Source organism: Lolium rigidum, chromosome 1 (assembly GCF_022539505.1).
Source record: "Lolium rigidum isolate FL_2022 chromosome 1, APGP_CSIRO_Lrig_0.1, whole genome shotgun sequence".
In the NCBI taxonomy this organism is placed as follows: Eukaryota; Viridiplantae; Streptophyta; class Magnoliopsida; order Poales; family Poaceae; genus Lolium; species Lolium rigidum.
The window spans coordinates 196,329,771-196,334,971 of NC_061508.1; the positions used below are offsets into that span (position 1 = coordinate 196,329,771).

General features: G+C 55.3%; 1 pseudogene; it reads right to left on the reverse strand.

The window, feature by feature from the left end:
* Window positions 1-728: 728 nt before the first annotated feature.
* Window positions 729-3,098, reverse strand: LOC124654144 (annotated as a pseudogene).
* Window positions 3,099-5,201: the final 2,103 nt, after the last annotated feature.

Consider the following 5,201-nt stretch of genomic DNA (forward strand, 5'->3'; position numbering starts at 1 on the left):
TGTCCAGGCAATCCCCATGGTGGAGCAGCTGGGTATCGGCCGAGTAATCTTCGCCACCGATTGCACTGAGCTCAAGCTGGCAATGTGCTCAAACTCACTCGACCTCTCCAGGCTTGGACAGCTCGTTAGACAAGCAAAATTTTTGTTGCATTTAGCCTTCTGTAGCTTCAGTGTTGAGTATTGTCCCCGGGCCTGTAATATCCCAGCTCATAAGCTGGCTGCGTTGGGTGGTTCTATGAACCAGGGTACCTCTGGACACTGGTTGAACGATTTACCTCCTGATGTAATGTCTGCTGTGGCCAACGATCTTGTTGTGCCTTAATGGAAGTTGTTTTCCAGCTCAAAAAAAAATAGAATTGCCTGGTTATCGTTGATAGCAGGTGACAAGAAAATGTGCAGTAAAAATGCAATAATGCTAGAGTTACATGAAGGTTTGTTACGGACATGACTTACGGACTGATGTGTCGATCAAAGGTGAAGTTGGGTGAGCAAAAATCGGAGCAACCGCTGCAGCCTCACCAATCAGACTGAACCACGACTTGTCCGTAAGTCTGGCCCGTAGAAAAAGTCCGTAGATGTAGCATTGTTGGTAAAAATGGCACCAAAACAAAAGGAAACCACAAGTCCACTGTCCACAACATACGGAGCGCTTCTTTCAGAGGCTTCCAACGGGCCAGGTTCCGCTGTTTATTTCGGTGCAGTGTCTCGCTGATGTTCTGACAGTAAAATCAACAGCAGCTGCTCTGTGCGAGGGGAGGGATGCTCTGTGCGTTGTTGAACACGTTGTCAGGATCGACCTTCGTCTTCGCCACGACGAGCCGGCCGAAGTTCTCCCCGAAGTACGCCGCCCCAAATGACGACCTCGCGCGAGCTACCGCTCCTGCCGACGACCCGCCGGCGCTGCGCGTCCAGTTGTTCACGCCTAGATCGAGGTCCAGGTAGTTGACGTACGCGGCGCGGGGATCCGTGGACACATACGGGGCCATATACCCGTAGAACGACCTCAGCCACCCGATGTATTCCTCTGCCAGGGGCACCTGCGACCGGTCCCAGTTCACGCCGTACTGGATGCTGTACAGGTTTCCGGCCCGGTGCGGGAACGGCGTTTCGCCTCTGCCGACCCGCGCCATGGCTCCGCCGTAAGGGTCTAGCTGGATGGACCCGGTCGGCCCGGTCGACAGGTACCGGACGATCGCGACCATGTCGCCCATCGAGATCGGCGTCTGCACGTAGTCCGACTTGGCCTTGGAGTATTGCTTTGCTTGTAGGCGCCGGTTCGGCAGGTCGTCCGCCGTGCTCAGTCCGGCGAAGTACGCCGCCGACTCGACCCAACTCATCTCCGACAGGTCTGCCTCGGCCAGACTCAGCTCAGGAAAGCTTTGGTTCAGCACCGAGAAGGCCTTCTCTTTAGACTGTAAAACTTGGCCTTGGAACGTCACGGAGACGTTGCCGTTCGATGATCCGGTGGGTACGTACGCAGAGAGATAGAACTCATCTGGCAGATCGGGCCCAACCCAACATACTGCCACCTGTGAACCAGCTCGGCAACGAGCTCGATCGGACCGGTCCGGCCGACGGTGAGCACGGTCACGTTGGCAGGAACCGGCACGAGCCGGAGCTTCCAAGCGTACACCACGCCCCAGCTCCCGCCTCCGCCGCCTCGGATGGCCCAGAAGACATCGTCGCTCATCGAGCTCCGGTCAAGGACCTGGCTGCTCGGGTCGATTAGCACTGCGTCCAAAACGTTGTCGGCGGCGAGCGTGAACTTCCGGGACAGAAGCCCGAACCCGCCGCCGGAGACCAGACCACCTAGACCGGCGGTCGACTCCGACCCGGCCGGGAACGCCAAGGACCTGCTCGCCCGCCCCACCGCGTAGTACAGCTCGCCCACCGTCGCGCCCGACTCGGCCCAGGCAGTGGCTGAGCCCGAATCAACCCGGACGCGGTTCAGGTTTGCCAGGTCGACCACCACGAAGGGTACGTGGTTCTCCGTGGTGTAGGACAGCCCCTCGTAGCTGTGCCCGCCGCTGCGCGTGCGGATCGCCAGCGAGCTGCCGCGCGCGCACAGGACTGCTCGCCGGAGGTCATCCCTCGACCCCGGGAAGACGATGGCGGCGGGGCCGGTGACGTCGGGGAGCGTGAACCGGAGGTTGAAGATGGAGGAGTTGAGGAGCGCGGCGTAGCTCGGAGACGTGGGCAGCGAGAAGTTGATGACGCCGTTGGAGACGAGGCAGGAGGAGAAGTTGCTTCCTGCAGCTGCTGGTGGTGAATCTGCTTTAGCGTAGTTGATGCTGGTTCCTGCACCAGCACCGGAGCAAGTGCTTTCATGGAATGACAAGAAGAGGCAAACTAGGAGGAGAACTGCAAGGGGGTGTTGCATTTTCAATGGAGATCCGCAGCGATTTGTTGAGGTATATGCTATTTATTGAGGGTACTTTTTAAACCTAAGGTCTAAACTCAACTTTAAATTAATAAAGCCACGAAACCGGCAGATACAGAGTGCATACATAGCAAACACAACTTACAGGACACAGAAAAATAAGCTACTAACAAAAGATAAAACTAGGAGCTTCGCTTGACACGCCGTGTCCATCGTCTTCTCGAACGCCGACACCAGGAGAAGCAAGGGCAGTAGGGAGCATCATCCGCGGGCATACTGCTTGCATCTCTGCCACAAGAGCGAAAAAGACCAGCTCACGGTCTCTGACTCCGAAGAGGGATCCCATCCCTCTCGCCCCGGATCGCAGGGCGCCGCACCGTCGGAAGGCAGAGAGGTACCCCCAAGAATGCACTATAGCTGAGTCTACCCAAAGATCATAGGAGAGACCAAGACAAGCTACCGCACCAGAAGCCACGCCACGGCCACTGCCAACCCACATCACCGTCTAGAGGACACGCACGCTGATGAACGAAGGCGCACCAGGAGGATCAGCAGAGAAAGAGCAGCATCCACCACTAGGCCAAAGCTTGTGGAGCAACCTCCAGACCTGGCTAGACGCCGCGCAAGAAGCATCGCCAAGAACCACCACCGACGATAGAAGAACCTTGCCAACCACCCCAGCAGCTCCACACGGCGCCTTCAAAAAGGGGAACGACATCGTGACGCCGTCACCGCCCAAGCAGGGACTAGGGTTTTCACCCAGGGCAGGGGGTAATTGGGTGGCGAGGGAGAAGGGAACTCAACGAAGCCTCCAAGGAGGGAATCGGCGCCAGGGGTGTCGACAACATCGTGGCCACTACCGGTCAGGGGTTTCCCCCGGTCCCGACCAACCCCACCACCAACCACCCGTCCACAAGCGCCTAGATCGGGCCGAGAGCTGCGAGCTTCAACGTTCGGGGGTGGAGATCTTCCCAGATCTGACGCCGCGGGCCGACGGAGAGCCCCGGGCGCCGCACCACACGTTCGCCGCCACCCCGCCGCCCGCACGGCCGAGGACACGGGCACGCACCACACACGGCCGCCGCTCGCCGCGAAAAAGACGGCGCCATCACCACCACCCGGAGCCGCCGCTCCGGTGTCCAAAGATCCCCACCTAGGTCTCCACCAGCCGCATCTGCCCCCGGAGTCCGCGGCCGAGGTGGCGGAGTAGGAGGGAGTCGCCGAGCAGCACCCTAGCCATGGCGGCCGCCACGCAGCATCCAGCCTCCAAGCTGCTGCGCCGCGGAGCAAGGATCACATGCCAAGGAAGAAATCCCCGCCGCCCCCTTCACCGGCGACGCAGCCTTCGGCCGGCGTCACCTCTGTGGCCGACAAGGAGGGGAGAAGGAGGAGGGGTGGCCGGGCGGTGGCGCTCTAGGGCTTCGCCCCCTTGGTCGCCTGGAGGGAGGGGGTGACGCGAGGGGAACGTTTTGGGGGAAGAGATTTTTTTCGTTGTGTTGAGGGAGTACTAGCTATGGAGCTATGGTTGGAGATAGTTTTCGTGCACGAAAGATATGAAATAATCAATTCGATTTGTGGCGGCGCCGTGCGTGGAACTCTATCCTTGGTTCATATAAACGTCAAGCTATCAGTGGGCGCAGTACGTACGGCCTACGCCTTCCTGCACAGCTACTCCGTAGTAAAGTTCCAAGTAGACAATGACGCGTCATAAAGGATCGAGATAGACTAATCTTTGAGAGCTTGATATGACATTACTAGCTAGTACTCTCTCTGATCGTGTTTAATCGATGCAGCGTTCGTACACACGGAAGCTATTCCATCTTGCCAGCTTTCGTCAATTTAATCCGACCGGAGGGACTGCCACATAGAGTCCATTCTGCTATTGTTTCTCCTCTTAATTTTCCATTAATCAATTCATGTTTGCGAGTCTTGTTCGAACTAGGCCTACTCAGTCGAGCCTACGCAGAGGTCAGAGATGCAAACACATGGTCATCTCTGCTTAGATTTTATTAACTGGGAATCGGAGTTACATCACCGTATAACAGAAATAACAAAATCGGGTGGTTCCTCATGCCAAACAATCGACACAGGCCCCTCGGAGTGACTAGCTAAGACATGTGGCCACATTGGCTTCCCTAGGACAATGATCAAAGTTGCTTCTAGAAAATTGCGACAAAGTAAAGTGCACTCTAATATGCTCGGTAATGAGGCTAGGGTTTAGGGATAAGTACCACACGGTACCAATGGGTCAGTGGTTCCATTATGTAGTAGGTACAAGGGGCACAGGCATAGTACAAAAAAAGCCATATACAATTGGTTTATACAACTACCATACAAATATATCTAGAGTTTATCACCATCCCTCAATCTCAACCAAGCCACGGAGATTGAGATTGCGTTTACAAGCAGAAAACAATGGTAAAGGGAGAGGCTTGGCGAATATACCAGCTCACTGATCCTTGGAGGAGATGAAGCATATTTGAAACAACTTTTGAGCAACCCGTTCACAAATAAAGTGAAAATCAACTTCAATATGTTTAGTACGAGCATGAAAGGTCGGGTTGGAAGAGAGATACGTTGCTCCAATATTGTCACTCCATAATATATGTGGACTACTCTGAGAAACTTCAACGTCAACAAGAAGAGCTTACACCCAAATGAGAGTAGCATTAGCAAGTGACTTGTATTTAGACTCTATGCTGGAACGAGAAACTGCCGCCTACTTTCTAGCACTCCAAACAACAAGATTATCACTATAAAACATGGCATAGCTCCATGTTAATCGCCGGTCATCAAAATTGTTAGCCTAATTTGCAGCTAA